We start from the raw sequence: 15,982 nt of genomic DNA on the forward strand, positions 1-15,982 counted from the left end.
AAGGAATTTATAAGAAGTTCATTGAAAAAAGAAAAGGGGGAAAAAAGGAGAGAATGTGATCATCACATGTGAGAGGATGTGATCTAGGCTGGAGACCAGAACAAAGCCGTGAGCTACATTTAGAGTGTATTTTGATCTATTAGATGAAATTTTATCCCAAAATTTTTTAGGAAAAAAAAAAAACCTGTATGTATACAAAAAATAAGGTTAAATACAATGAAGGGATAAAATATAACGATGAAAATTTAAAAAGATTTTAAAAAAGGTATTGATAAGAACAAGTAGTTTAAAAAATGTTAAAATAAGAATGAGGAAAATTTTTAAAAACAGAATAAGGAAAAAATAAAATTCAAAAAAAAATTGACTTTGAAAGAATTAAAGATCATGGGAAAAAACCCATGAATTCTGTGTTGCTTTCCCCTAACTCTGGAGTTCCGCAGTTCTCCTTGATCCGTGAACTTGGGCCCGGCTGGATGTTCTTGCTGATCTTCTGGGGGAGGGGCCTGTTGCCGAGATTCTCAAATGTCTTTGCCTGAGGCGGAATTGACCGCCCTCGCCCGGGGCCAGGCTAAGTCATCTGCGCGGTTTTGTTCTCGGAGCTTTTGTTCCCTGAGCGCTTTCCGTAGAGCTTTGGAGGATGGGAAGGAAGATGGCGCCGCCCAGGCTCTGTCCGGAGGAGCTGCGAGCTGGGGCCCCACTCCTGCGTGCGCCCTTAGTGTCCTGACCGTGTCCCGGATCACGGTGTAAGGTCAGCCCGAGCGGAGAGCCCCTCCTGGGCTCCGTCTCTGCCGCCGGCTTCCCCGCTCTGATACCTGCGAGCTCGGCCACCCTCAGACACCCTTGGTCTGTGGGTGACCCCGCGGGTCCTGAGACCACACTGTCCCTGCGAGGTCTCCACCCCCCCATTCCCCCACCCCCACCTAGCCTCGGGAGTGAGGTCCCTCAGTGGAGCCGACTCTAAAAGCTCCGATGTCGTGCTCTGGGGCTCCACCGCTTGCGGGGAACCAGCCCCTCCCCCCGCAGTCTCTCTGCCCACCTATTGCCCCGATGCACTTCTCCGCTCGTCCTACCTTCCAGAAAGTGGTTGTTTTTCTGTTCCTAGGATCGCTGCTCTTCTTCTCTTCCATCTCCTGTTGAGTGTGTAGGTGTTCAGAATGTTTGATAACTATCTTGCCGAACTCCTGAGACCCAGTGACATTTAGTCTCCTACTCCTCTGCCATCTTGCTCCTTCCCCCTCTCTGTCTCTGTCTCTGTCTCTGCCTCTTCTTTCAGGTGGGCTCCATGGCCAGCATGGAGCCCAATGCAGGGCTTGAACTCATGACCCTGAGATCAAGACCTGAGCTGAGATCAAGAGTCAGGTGCTTAACTGAGTGAGCTACCCAGGTGTCCCATACCTGCTATTTCTCAAGACTTTTAACTCAAATAATCAATATACCAAAGTGGCCTCCTTTGGGGGACATGTTCTGAACACTTCACCATCCGTCCTTTATCTCTGTCTGTCTATGTGCCTCTCTGCCCACCCACCCATCCATCCATCCATCCTCCTCTGTCTCTGCCTGTCCGTCTATCCATCGCTCACCAATAGCCTGCCTGTCTGCCAGTCTGTGACCACCCCTCAACCACACTTCGTGTTTCCATGAATTCCTCAGTGGCACATTCGTCTTGGGAATTGTTAACCTTGGGTCCCCTCTGTGCCCAGAGTCTCAGTCCCTGAGATCTCTCAGAGGTCTGATTTGGAGGTTGTGGTGGGTGATACATACATGCTCTGTCATTGGGCCAGGCCACGCTTCCTCTCCCTCAGGCTGCTGTCCTTACCAGCAAGCCAGCTTGGGCACTTGGCACTGCATTTTAGGCATGGAACAGACTTCTCCCTTAAATTCCTCCCTCACAACAGGAACCAGACTGGGTTGACGAGCTAGGAAGAAAGAGGGGAAGAGGGTAGAGCATAGGTAAGTGATAAGCCTACTGGATGTGGCTACTCTTGGAGTTTCTAGGTGGGTCTGTCCGGGTGTCCTTTCCAGGGCTCCCCCACCTGGCTTCCAGATGGCCTTCATGGGAAGGAGGGGTTCCCCCCTTCCCCAGAAGGGCTTTGTGGATGTCCCTGATTCCAGCTGCTCGGATGCCCAGAAAGAAGGGCTGTCTCTTTTGTCAGAGGCTGGCCTCCCTGATCCTCGTTCCCTAGCTCAAGACCAGCCCATTCCCAGGATGACTGACAACAGAAGTGACCCTAGCTTTGAGGTATACCCCCTTGGCCTCCGGAGAGCTCCCTTGCCTTCTGGTCCCTGATGAAACTAGCCCATCGGAATGTAACTATCCAGCAGGAGACTTAACTGGGCCTTAAAACTAAGCTTAGCCCCATAGCATCCACAAAGGCTAAGTGAAACGAGCCCCACCCAGACTCCTGTCCTAGCCTTCGTTCCTTCCCTTGCGGGGGAATTCTCCAACCCAGGCTGGCCTCCAGCAGCAGACCCATCACCCCACAGGCTATAGGTACAGCCACAGCAAACTGATTCCTCTACCCCTTACTGACCAATTTTTCCCCCCAGGTCCAGTTCTGATTCTGCCATTTACTCCGCACAGAATGTGGAGCTTCTCCACCTCCAACATCCACCTACAGGCCAACAGACTCAACAAGCATGGTGAGTGTTTGCGTTACGCTTCGTCATCGAAGTCATGGTTTTCCTGCAAGATTGCCACATGTGACAGCTGGGAAGGAATTCTTGAGACTTTGTATGGTGCAACTTAGTAAGTTTATTTCAGTAGTGTGGGGACAGGGCCCGTGGGCAGAAAGAGCTGCCCTTTTGCTGTGTGAGGCTGGTGGTTATACACTTGGTGCTCGAGGGAGGGGAGGCGATGGGCAGGGAGTATTAGATCATAAATATCTTCCTCGAATTTCTGCTCATAGAACTACATTTACACGCTTTTTCTGCTGCTTATCATTCAGCTCGACATTAACTAGGGGTGAGATGTACAGGCAGTCACAAGACCCTTTAAGAATGTAGCAACCAGCACGTATTTGATCCTTACCGGAACTAAGCAGGCTGTAGGTCAGCCTTCTGGGCTAAGAGTGAACATTTTTCTGCTTCTGTCCCTCATCAGTTTAAAGGGGAATTCATTTAAGGAATTCATGTAATGGTTCCTTTCAAAACAAAGAATCAATCTGCCCCCAAAGGTGAATTCAAATTTCTTCTTTTTCTTTTTTTTTTTTTTTCAGAGAGGAAAAAAATCATACCTATTTTTATTAGGTAAATACTGCTTGCCTGTTTAAAATGATTTTGAAAAGGTAGCAAACAAAACCCAAAAAAACGTTCGTTAGGGTCTGAAGTCCTCTTTGGGAATTCTATTCCTCTTCTTAGCTTTCCATTGGCTAACAACTCATCTTCTTGCCTGAGGCGCTCAGAGACAAGTCTTTATCGATAGTGCCGCATGGCTTACCTTGGAAGCTCTGTGACCCCGTGCCCTGCTCTGACTGTGTTTGCCCTGTATACCCTTTTCCTGGCCCCTTCTGGATGGGGGTGAAGGAGACCATGTCACATGTCCAGTTTTAGCTGGAGGCAGCAGCAGGGGCCTGGAACCCCCTTTCCTTGGAAGCATCAATTGGGAGGGAGCATCGGCTCTCGGCTCTCCGCTCACAGATGCTTGTTATGCGAGAGTATGTGTAACTTGGAAATGAGGCCAAAAAGTGGAGGCATATCATGTCAGTGTCAAAATGAGCATCATCGGATAGGTCTGCCCAAGGATGCTTAATGATCTGAGGCAGTGGTTCTCAACCCTGGGTCCTTCAGGGGACATTTGCAATGTCTAGAGACATGTTTGATTGTCACGACTGGCGCGGAGCGCAGTGTTGAGGGAGGCGGTCACTGACAAGTAGTACATAAGGCAGTGATGCTCCTGAATGTGCCGGAAGCCACGGAGCAGCCTCTCCCTGCATAGAATGACTCTATTCCCTGCTTTCTGTAGATTCAAGATGTCGGAAGTTCTGTGTGAACTTTAGATGTTTGACTGACACAGATGAAACTAATTTCTGTTTGGTGGAAAGATAACCCAAAGGTGGCCGTTCATTACCCCATAGGACAAGAACTGGTTTTATATTATTTTGTATGAACCCAGCCCTTGGACTCTAAACTGTCCTTAAACTGTCCATAAGCGTCAAGTTCCTCAGGTGCTCTGGGAACCGAATTCCTATTTTCATCATCGTTAGTTAATGAATTGAATGAAATCTTCGATGTGTTTATTTACATCCTGTAATAGTTACCTGTTGCTGGGTAACACATTACCCCACATTGTAGTACCCGAAACCAATACTAAATGTGTATTATTATTTGGACATAGTGCCTGTGGGGCAGGAGTTGGAGAGCGCTTTCATACAATTGTGGGGCTTGGGTTCTCTCCCGAGGTTGCAGTGAAAGGGCCAGCCAGCCCGGGCCCTGCGGCCATCTGAAGGAGACCGGCAGATCAGCCCACCATGGTGGCTCCCGCGTGGTGGCAAGTCTGTGCTCTCTGAGGGCAGAGGCCTCAGACTCTCACCAGGTGGGCCTGGCAGAGACCTGCTCAGGTGTCTGCATGACGTGACTGCTGCCTTCTCCCAGAGCATGGGCCCCGGGCACGGGTCAGTCCCATTCCAGAAGGGAAGGACAACACAGGCCAGAGAACACGGGAGGGAGGAGTCAGTAGGGGTATCTGAGAGGCGGGCGGCCACACTTGCCCTTGGTCCCACCATGGTTCAGGGCCTTCCCAGGGGCAAGATGTGCTTAGCCTCTCCCAAGACCCCCAAACTCTCATCTTGTCCAAACCAGATCCATACTAATGAGGCTCCTTGAGCTCTCAAGTCCAGTTCTCTTTGATCTGAGATTTGTGAGCTAGAGACACTAGCTACCTGCCCCCTCCCACACTCAACAACAGGCAGTGATGGGACAAGCAGAGGGTGACGCCATGGGCCCTCCTGTTCGGCCTGGGTGGAAGGTGGGGATACACCCAGGTCATGGCCTCAGAGCACTTATGGAAGGAAGGCGGGCTCCAGTGGGCGGCTCCGGGATACTTTCCTCGCTCTCAGACTCATTCCGCCGGCCTCTGTTTCTCCCTCTGGGTCATCCTACCTTTCCCAGGGGCTTCCTTTTCTCAGCAGGCTTCCCGCCTGTACAGGGTCCGGAGGCTGAAGACGTCATGTCAGTGAGTGCTGTCTGTGCCTTTTAGCCCAAGCTGGCCACGTTCCTCCAATGTCCGTCCTCCATGAGACTCTGAGGGTCTCCGGTCTTCTCGGGGCTCATTCCATCCGGAAAGAGAGGAGCCTCAGCTGTCCTATAAGCCCTTCAGAGGACAGGGCTGTTCTTGTCCCCGTCCGTGGGCCTTCCTGCTATTTGTCATGTCATCCAAGCAGATGCAGACCAGTCACACTTCTGGATTCATCTTTAGATCCAATTTTCCGGACAGCACCCTGCACTTGTCTTTGGCCTGGGAGCCCTTTCTTAATTTTGACACCACTTGGCATCCAGAGAAGTCAAGAATTTCCCAAACCAGGACGGTGGCTCCCTTTTGTCCAAGGGCCCTTCCTTTAGCTCCCTCTCCCTCTGGTTTTCACCAGAAGCAGCGAGAAGGCCGATGGTGTCTCCCACTCTCGGTGTGGACCCTCTCCTCAGCCGGATGACCCCGGGAGTAGGGTACATTTTTGATTTCCCCTATTCCTTGAGGCAGTGGGGCTGGAAGGTGTCCTGCCACCACGGCTAACTGTTCCGTCTTTGAGTTTGCTCTGCCCCTGAAGCCCTTATTGGAGGCCCCGCTCGAAGACAGTCATGCTTCTGTGGTCAGGCTTTCAAGGTCATTCAACTTTTCGGTGACGTATCCCTCAGGGTCCTACAGGACCAGGTTCCAAACCACAAGGGAAATTTCCATGAATGTCCCCAAACTTATCTGGAACTTGCGTACCAAGACATGAGGGGTCCTTCTTGGAAAACCTGCTCCCCGTAGCTCTCTGCAAACCCCTTCCCCTCCAACCTTCTTCTTCTGTTTTTCTTCTCTTGCTCACTTCCTCTCTCTCTCCCTCCTTCATGGGGTGGGGTGATTCGTTGGTCAGATACACTTCAGTCTTCTTGTCTTACCCAGAGACCGTAGCTCTGAAAATTTTGGTCAAGCGCTAAAGCCACTGCAGGTCCTTGTCTGATGTGGAAGAGGCGGGGGTCCCTGGTCAAGGGGAGAGCAGGAGCCTTCTCACCCATGAACACGTCATGCCGTCATTCAGAGCCCGATCGTGCTACCTGCCGTCTAGGTGTGGTCCCGGCTCATTTCTTGACAGCCCGCGTGAAGCAGTGTCACTGATGGGAAGATAGAAAGGTCACAAAATTATCTCAAGGGCACACAGGTTGTCGCAGAGCCAAGATTTGAAAACAAGCCTTTCGTAAAAGCCCACGACATTTCTGTCACATCCAACAGCGTGTTGGCTAAGGGGCCTCTCAGTGTTTAGAGAACGGTTGAATGGATGAAAGGGTTTCTCTGAGTCGGTTCCGCCACGTCCCCAGGTTCCGTGGTGGAAACCGCAGGTGCTGGGGGATGAGGTTCATTTAGACAGGTGGAAAGGCACACTGCTGTCCTCTGCGGGTGCTTACGAGGGGGAAGGTCAGCTTAATGCCAGTGACTTACCAGACCCAACAGGTTGACCAGGCATATGCTCGGGGAGGCACACGGGATCAGCGCAGGTGTCCCGTCTCTGCTGCCATCAGAGCGTGAGTCCAGGCATTTGTAAGGAACCTGCGACACCCAGAATACAATGGCTGCTGCCGCCACAACCAGCATCTCTCCACTCTGTCACGTGGCCCCTTAGAATCAGGTCTGTGTCACCTTCACATGTGGCAGCCAGAGAAGGCTGGCACTGCCCCATCGTGGCCCTTGCTAGAAACAGCTTCCTGCTTCCTGCCCACCCCCTCCCTGCCCCATTCACAGGAGGAAGCAGCACCTGATCTCAGTCACCGAGATCAGCCTCGGTCAGAGGAGGGCCAGCGGAGTGCGATTTGTTCATTCGCACCCTCCGCCACCGTGGGAGGAGGCATGACAGCTCACTCGTCCGTGGCAAATAGATCTGTGAGGGCGTTGCTGATATTGGAGAGGCACACATGGGTTTTGGAGTCAACCTGATCACAGTCCGTATTGTGACTTTGGGCAGATGACTTAACCTCTCTGAGCCTCTGTGTCCTCATCCACCAAGTGGGATGCCAACCTCTTAGCAGTGTTGTAAGGGTTAAATATCAAGCATTTGGTGCCATGTTGGACAAACTGGAGGTGTTAAAAAAATATGTTTCCTCATTTAGGAATAAAAGAAAAGGTTTTTATTTGGGAAAAAGTGGGGTTTAGGAGTAAGCAAAAAAATAGGTCGTCTCAGTTTAATATAGGAAAAAACATTGCAGGAACATGAAATTCTGTGCCTCCCCACCAAAGAGCAGTGAGGGTCCCTCCTGTGTAGTATCAGGCTGTCTGTGGGTCGTGTTGCTTACTGAGGCCACGTTATAGACCAGATGCGTGTGTCCTGCCACCAGACTCGTATCTAGACTTTGTCATCCCAAGGTGATAGTAATAGAAGATGCGGCCTTTGGGAGGTGGTTCGGTCATAAGCAGGGAGCCCTCATGATGGGATCAGTGTCCTTATAAAGAGACGCCAGAGAGCCCCGGCCCCTTGTCCTGTGAGGACATGCATGCACAGAGCTGCCCACAAGCCAGGAAGTGGGCCCTGACCAGAAGGACAATCCTCCTGTGGCTTGAACTTGGCCCTTCCAGCCCCAGAGGTGAATACATGTTGTTTCTGCCCCCAAAACTGTCATATTTTGTTACTGCAGGCGAAGCCAACTAAGACAGTCCACATGGCTAATTGGGACCAAGATAAAATCAGAGGTTTCCTGACACCCTATTCCTATGATTTCAAAGCAGTCATAGACCTTATTTTGGGAAGGGGGAGGGGGAGTTTACGTTTAATTTACCATCTCTGCCTCCGTTTCTTTACCTGGAAGGTGGGGGTTTGGGCTTGTCTTTAAGCCCGCCCCTTGGAGGATCTTGGGCCATCGTTCCTGGGGTGATACGGCCTTCCTGTGGCCTCTGAGTGTTCTTTCCCTTTGCCCTAAATCGCTTCTATCCACGGGACCCGGCCTGTTGTAGGCACGTAAATCAGTGCCCGGGAAAACCGCAGTGACTCCCACAGGTCCATTCTCCTTCTGCCTTCTCTGTGTTCTGACCTTCCGCCACCTGGCACTGCTGGGACTAAAGCACAGATTCCTCTGGGCCAGACTCTGCCCTCTTCCAGGGCCTTTAATGGAACCTCTCCGCCTCCAGCTCCGTCCAGCCACCTCCGTCCGGCCACCTCCCAGTCCTGGCTCCCATGCACTGTTTCTGTCCTGATAATACCTGTATTTGGGTGCTTCATTGGAAAGGTGTGCTTGCAGCTGAAAAGAAGACCCCCCCCCCCGCCCCAAACACACACACAAAACCCCAAACCCTTGACTCTGATCCTATTACAAATCATCCCTGAAGCTTTACTGAGCTCAGCCTTGCCACGCGGCCCTGGGAAAGAAGGATGTGGCCTGGGTTTCAAGTGTCCTATCGAGATCCAGCAGGAGGAATGAGTCACATTAATTCCGTCTGACTTCAGGGCCTCGTTGCGATTCTTCACAGGGCCTGCTCAGAGGCCTTCGGGGAAAAGCATGTTTTCAAATCGAGGACAAAGCCTCGGTGCGAGCCAGCTTCGGGGCCTTTGCAGCTGACTCTCAATAGAGAAATCCAGCTTTCAGCATCAGACTTTGCACATGGAAAGCGTCTGCCACCGACATCACTGAATGCAAGGCCCAGACAGGTGGTTCTTTCTGCCAGAAAGCAGAGTTGGGCGACTGAATGTGAACTTGGTGGCGTAGGGCACTGGGCGTCCGCGTGCCCGGACACGGATCCCTGTCCTCTCTGTCCCCGGGGGACTGTGTCTGCGGGCCTGTGGGTCCCTGGATGAGGTCATTATTTGGTTGACAGTAAATGGCATGGGTTTTGTGCTGGGGAATAAGGGTTGGCGTCGCTCTGTAGGGGGCTGCCCCTGGGTCCGGGCCACGGTGATGCCTGGTGGAGTGGCCTGTGAGTCCCTCCTCTGTAGTCTGTGGGGTCTCTGCCCTCCCAGACACGGCCACATCTCAGCGCGGCTTCAGGCTTTGTGCACGCGTGCGTTCTCAGAGCCTGCCGCTGGGGCCGGAGGCTTCTGGCCTCTCCAGCTTTCCGAGCCTCTGCTCTGACGGCCACTGTGTGTGCAAGGGACGTGCCGTTTGGAAAAAGGAGCAGTTTGCCTTCTGACTGGAGGACGGATGCAAGTGGAGCATTTCCTCTTCTACTCAGAGCTCGACTCCAACCTGGACACATGCTTCCCGGGGTCGCCAAGCCCCACGCTTATTCAGAGTCTGGGCCTCCGCGCGTGCTTTTGGTAGGATCTGCTCTGCCCCAGATTCCTTCCAAGGTGTGTGTCACCTTCCCGCGCTTTATCTCGCTGAGATAATGGGTGGGGTCCCTCCGAGAGTTTCAGAAGGTCTGAGTCTGTTTGGAGGCCGATCTCCGCGCCCTCCATGTAGGATGAGACACTCCGTAGCCTGGCTTCCTCCACGGAGAGCGGGGCTCAGGTTCCGTCGGTGGAAGAGCTGTGGGGAGGAATCAGGGTGACTGTCACAGATGTTCACAGGGGGAATGTCACAGACTGGTCACAGATGTTCTCCCCTGCAGGGAGCTCAGAACGTGGGGCTGTGTCCCGGCCCCTTCCTGCCTGGCTTGTTTCAAGAGAGCCTGAGTCAGAAGGGGCAGGAGTGAGTGGGGACGCAGGTACCCCGTTGGCAGCAGCGGAGTAAATACGGGATCGTGGCGCAGGTCAGCGTCCCAAAGCTGGGCTGGAGTCTGTGGGAACCCACAGACGTGGTCGAGACCAGCAACATTTTATCACCTTCTGCTCTGGGGCCTCAGGCAGGAGACCAAAGCAGGTTACGCCCCAGTACCTCAGCAAGGAGGAGGCAAGGGCACAGTGGCCGGGCAGGGCCATCAGCCCTGTCCTTCCGGAGTCTGAAAAGAGATGCACCAGGTCCAGGTGGAAGAAGCCACCTGGTGGTGCTCAAGGCCTGGCCCGAATTCGTCTCCCTTCTCCCTGGGAGGGAGGGAGAGAGGGCAGCCCTGCCTCCTCTTCATTACCCCGTGATGCCTCGGTCCTTACAGAATCTGTGACATGAGACTTGTCAGCTCTTGTCCCCGAAACAGGTCAGAACAGACATTGGCTAAAGCCAAGGACGCACTTTCCGTGAGGTCCCCCCAGGCCCCTGGTCCCGAGAACTGGCCTTACCCAAGAGATGTGGTGATCCCCTGACAGCATTGCCAGACACAGTGCCCCAAACAGCAGCTGCCCCTCCCGTTTTCGTTTTGCCAGAAAACCCGAGTACTCAGCAAATGAGATCTCTGGTTTCGGTCCCTCCTCTGTCAGTCCCGAGTCTGTCCTGCTTTGCCCTGCTGGGATCCCTGGAGCTGGACCCTCTCAGCGTTTCTCCTTTGCCAATGGAGGAAGACTGTCCTTCTAGCAAGTTCTTCTTGCTGTGTCTCTGATGGGGTCCCAGGCTTGGGATGGGGGTGACCCCCATCCTGCTCCGTGTTCCCTCGTGCCCAGTCTCCCTCTGCCACAACGTCATCCTCTCCAGCTCCTGCCCCCTTCTGGGCCCCTTTGGGTCCCTTTCCAGCCTTTCCATGGTTTCAGGTCACAGTTCTTTATCTTAAATGTCCCCATGCAAGTACCCAGGGCAGTTCGTTTCTTCTGCCAGGACGCCTCCCTTTCCTGCAGAAAAATGAAAGTGGCCCAAGTCAATCCTTCTTCATTCCTAATGCCTTAAAGAAATGAAACCCTCGGAGAAACGGAGAGAAACTTCTCTGTTAACGCCTACGGGGTGTGTGAGTACACGGGCAGTGTAGAGTCCGGTGTGTGTGTAGGGGGTGACCCAGGAAGGACCTAGTCTCTCTGCTGGGGGGAAGGCCAGCGCCTCGTGGCGGCTGAGGAGGGGTGCGGCCATCCCAGGCGCCGTGGCATGGGGGAAGGAAAGCCCTCCCCTCTCGTTGTGTTTCTGTCCCTCATTCAGGACAGCCCCCTCTTCAGCGGCACACGTAGTTCTATGAGTAAACTCCTTCCTTCCTCTCTCCTGTCCTTCCCTCTTCGCTCCTCCCTCCGCTCCCCTGCCCCCCCCCCCCCGCTCCCTCCCTCCGTTCCTTCCTTCCTCACCTTTCAGTCCTTTTTAAGTTGGAGTGAAATTCACAGACCCTGAAATTAACCATCTCCGAGTGAACAACCCTTGGGTTTAGCTCATCCCCCAGGGCATACAACTGCCACCTGCGTCTCATTCCGGAGCGTGCTGTCACCTCAAAAGGAGACCTCAGAGCCATGGAGCAGCCACTCCTCATGCCCCCAGCCCCTCACATCCCCCAGCCCACCTTCTGTCTCTGTGGGTTTGCCGATTCTGGGTACTTCGTACGAACGCAGCCGTACAACACGTGACCTTTGTGTCTCTGGAATACGTCCCTCTTGAAAACTTGATGTGCTCAAGGCTTACCCACATTGTTGTGGGTGTGACAGACGGTTGGGTTGTTTCTCCCATTTGGCTATTATGCATGACGCCGCTGTGAACATCTGTACAGATGTATTTATCTGAACACACATTGTTAATTCTCTTGGGTATATGCCTAGGAGCAGAATTCTTGGTTCATACGGAAACTCCATGTTTAACTTTTTGAGGAAATCACCAAACCGTTTTTCATGGTGAAAATGGGTTTTCATAACTCTAAGTCTAGAGTCTTGACCAAAAAAACCCACAATATGTCAGTCTTTGGTCTTAATCGGTGACTTAGTCTGTTTGGGCTGCTCTAACAAAACACCACAGACTGGGTGGCTTTTGAAGAACGGACATGTATTTCTCCCAGGTGTGGAGACTGGGAGTCAAAGGTTGAGGAGCTGACATGGTTGGGGGAGGGTCCTCTTCAAGGTCACAAGCTTCTAGCTGCATCTCTTTTATAAGGGCACGAAGCCCCTTTCCAAAACTCCTGTCTCCTCATACCATCACACCGGGCATTATATTTCAGATATGCGTTCAGGGGACACACACACAGACCATGACCATCAGAGCCGCAGGGGTCACGGAGGGACTGTGAGCCGAGAAGTGACGAGGTCCGATCTGGGCTTCCAATGCGGGGTCTGGCTATGCTGTGGTGGGCAGAGAAGCAGAGCCGCAGGGAGACAGGTACAGAGAAGGCTGTTTAGGACCCAAATCCCTGGATCAGATTGGAACATTTCACAGCCCCATCCACCCAACCTGACTTTCCCTTGAATTTGTCCTACAAAGGGGAGGTGGTGGAGAGTGGAGGAGAGCTTGAACACATATAGGTTTATTGTTCTCACATAACCGGAAGTTCAGAGGTAGGCATCGGCTGCCACGAGTCCTGCTAATCCACAATGCTTACCCAAGGTCTTTCTTTGCCTCGTGGTTGCAAGATCGATGCCACAGCCCCAGACATCATGTTTGTGTTCAAGGCAGAGAGAAGGGAGGTAAAGAGTAGAACCCGCCGAGTCTGTCCCTTTAACAGGAAAAGTAGAAGTTTTCCCAGAAACGTTCTCAACCTACTTTCGTTCTCAACTCAATGGCTAGAAGTGGGTCATAGGGCCACCCACAGCTGCGAGAGAAGCCGGAGCACTGAGGAACAGGATTGTCGTGGTTTAGGATCTGGTGCTGGGCGTGTGGCCACCACGGACACTGAGGAAGGAAGGGTTAGGAGGAAAGTTGGGGGGGTGGCAACTGACAGGTGGCTTCGTCTGGGCTTGTTTTTGAGAGTCTCATCTCCAGGCAGACTGTTTTAGATTGAGATCAGTGAACAACAATGTCTCCACACCGGCTGTGTTCTGTAGACCAATGTCGTTTCTGCAAGTGACACCGAGCGGCCCGGTGGTTTGACCTCCGCTTGCTGGTTTAGCGGAAACTGCCAGAATGCCCTCTACTTACCAGCTGTTCTGCTCAGAATGTGCGAGTATTTAGGAAGGAAATAAAGCCGATCGCTCTGAGGCTTCAGGAGGAAGTTGAAGGTATGGAGGAGGGAAGTCCTTCATTAACAAAGGAAAGCTTTTCAGTCCCAGGAGGGGTTCGTTAGCGAGCCCAGGGACCAGTGGGGTTGCCCATGGTAACCAACTGAACTTTCTATCCCCTCGAGGTGGCGGCGGGCAGACAGTGAGGAGAGTATTGGCGCGTTTCCCTGTAGATTTCTTCTTTAATTACATGTAGGGGGAGCAAACCAAGGCCAGGGGATCAGAGCCCACTGCGGACAGCCTCCAGCAAAGCTCTGACTGATTCTTAGGGAGACAATGGAGGCTTCTTTCCCTGGAGGCCACTGGAGAGAGACGTGGGACAGGCCACTGTTGCTGATATTTCTAACTCTAAAAAAAAAAAAAAAAAATAGGCCAGAAAGATTTTTCAACCCAAGACAAAGTTAGGCAGTGGTTTATGAGAGCTAGAGTTTTTAATGACATCCCATTGTTCTTATAAATAAAACCTATGGTAAGTTTAAAACAGTATATGCGCTCTGGGGGTATCTGGGGGTATCTGGGGGTCTCTGCGGGTAAAGAACAGCTTTCACTAGCTCCCAGGCTTTGTCATCTCTCAGCTTTTCTGGATGGAGGGGTGCTTTCCCCGGGGCCCGCCAGGCCACGGAGCAGCCAGGAGGCTCACAGGAGGGTCCACGGCAAACCACTGTGGCCCCTCGGGGGTGGTCCGGGCTGGATGCATCTACTTTTTAGTGATGGAAAAGACACGAAAGCCGACTCGCACCTGGAATTCTGATTTCTGTTTTCCTCATGTCGCCCCCCTCGTGTGACTACATGCTGACTGGCGGCTCGTACTCTTCAGCAGGACAGGTGCAAGCCTCGTTACCGGGCAGCCGCAGAAATGGTCCCTTCAGGAGCGAACTGGCCACTTGTGGCCGGGGGAAGCCCGGAGCTGACCTGGCGGGGGAGGGGGAGATGGAGCGGAGGAAGCCAGAGGTGGGCTTCCTCTGGCTGGGGCGGCGCAGGGGTGCTTACTTCCCACTCCCTGCAAGGGCAGGGGGCAAAAATCAACACTGAGGCATTTGCGAAGGAAAGAGAAGTGGGTCCTGCCCGCGGTTTGGCTCAAGGTCGTAGGGCTCTTATGTCAGGAACCTAATTGGATCTTTTCCTCTTATGTCCAGTTTGCCTTTTTTGGGTCTTTCCAGAAGGCTCTGTTTTCCCACTGGTTCTTGCTCAGGCCCATTGGCTTCTTTGATGGACTCGCCGTAGAGTGCTCAAAAGCCGGGTCCCCGCTGTCCCTAACGGGCGGGTTCAGGGTGCACCTCAGCGGCTGCGGGAGGCTGGCTGTGTAACCGCACGCTTCCCGCCCCCTGCCTCCTGCCTGACCCTGGAGCAGAAGGTCTGTGTGCCAACGTGAGTGGTTACATGTACACACGTGCTCGTATCTGTGTCTATGGAGAGAAGTACGTGTGTGCATGAAATCTGCTTATATTTATAAAAAGTAATGATAAAAGTCCAGACTGCAGAGGTGCAGGGGGCAGGGAGAATAGCTGGGTTCCTCGGGTAGGGCTGCCCCCGGGTCTGGATGAGGGCACCCCTGCTCTGGCCTGTCCCTCGCCATCTGTCCCGCCGGTCCCCTGAGGTAAGGGGTCTGTAGGGCACAGGAGCAGTGGAGTTAGCATCTTCCCTTCTAGGTCCTGGAACTCAAATCTCCTACCTCCGTGGCTCCAAGCCCACCCGGAGGCCCCATCCCCGGGTCCCTCCACCTATGGGCAAACAGCACCGCAGGGACACACGCCTTGCCACCTGAGGGCTGGCCCGGGCCCGACACACCCACAGGTGTGTGTGCAAGTCCTCCTGTGGGATGGGAGGGCATGAGAGATGGTGAGAGTCGGGGGAAAGTTGGGGCAGGCTCTCCCCAGGCCACCTCTTCCAGCGCCGAACTCTGAGCCAAGAATTCTGAGTGGGGAGTCGGTCTCCCTGTCCGTGGAAAGACGCACTGGCTAAGTAGGGGAAGAGGATATACTGTGTTTAAGAATTTGGCAGCTTGCTTTATAACTTGCACTACCTATGCGATAGGGACCTCGGTTACCTTGTCCCAGGGCCCTGTCCCAGGCAGTCTACTAAATTCACCTTGCTTGGTTCATGGACTCTATTGTCTGTGGTAGTATTGGGCATTTTTATTCTGAGACTTCAGTGTGTATGCCTTGGAGTGGGGACCCCGAGGTCTTTTGTGGGTGCCACTGAGGGAGACAGGACGATTTGCTCCAGAAGGAAGGACACATGCACACTTAGTGATGCAAATAAAACCCCCATAATCCTGAATTTGAATTGGAAGTTTTCACATGAACTCGTATATTTTATTTTTAAGATTTTATTTATTTATTTGAGAAAGAGAGAGAGATTGAGAGAGCGAGTGGGAGGAGGGGCAGAGGGAGAAGCAGACTCCCCGCCAACCGCCTCTTGTTCCTTTTCACATAGCTCTCTTGGGGGCATCTGGAGCAGTAAGTCTGAGTGGAAAGCAGTGCCCTTCCTCTGACTGATGCTTCCAGACTGGATCCTGTGGGCTGGCTTGAGAAGCTTCTAGAAGACACCTCTGAGAAGAGCTCTGAGCTTGCCTCTGAGCTGCTGTGGGCTACAGAGGCAGCTGGCTTTTCCAGTCATCTGGATTGCAGGCCACAGGCAGAGTGGCCTTTGCTTGGCCACTTCGTGGAGCTGTCCCCTTCGTGGAGCTGTCCCCTTCGTGGAGCTGTCCCTCTCCCTCTTTGCTTGCAAACATTCCCAACTTAATGTCTCTCCTGATAGCGCCTTGCTAAATGCAGCAAGAAACAGTCCCACCCATTTGAAAAATTTACTTTTCCTAGAACTACAGGCTCCTGAGGTACCTGGTCCACCTTCTGAGTTATCGGAGGCAACTGATTTGCCGA

At 53.0% G+C, this 15,982-nt stretch overlaps 1 long non-coding RNA gene across 1 annotated transcript in view; it reads left to right on the forward strand.

The window, feature by feature from the left end:
• The first annotated feature begins 385 nt into the window (after window positions 1–385).
• The window catches only part of LOC101693214, a 38,654-nt gene continuing 23,057 nt past the window's right edge, over window positions 386–15,982 (forward strand). The window contains exons 1-3 of the long non-coding RNA XR_199846.3: window positions 386–748; window positions 1,896–1,950; window positions 2,548–2,640. This is a non-coding gene — a long non-coding RNA (uncharacterized LOC101693214). The remainder of the gene's footprint in view (window positions 749–1,895; window positions 1,951–2,547; window positions 2,641–15,982) is intronic.

Source organism: Mustela putorius, unplaced genomic scaffold (assembly GCF_011764305.1).
Source record: "Mustela putorius furo isolate JIRA1106 unplaced genomic scaffold, ASM1176430v1.1 tig00001130_pilon_pilon_pilon, whole genome shotgun sequence".
In the NCBI taxonomy this organism is placed as follows: Eukaryota; Metazoa; Chordata; class Mammalia; order Carnivora; family Mustelidae; genus Mustela; species Mustela putorius.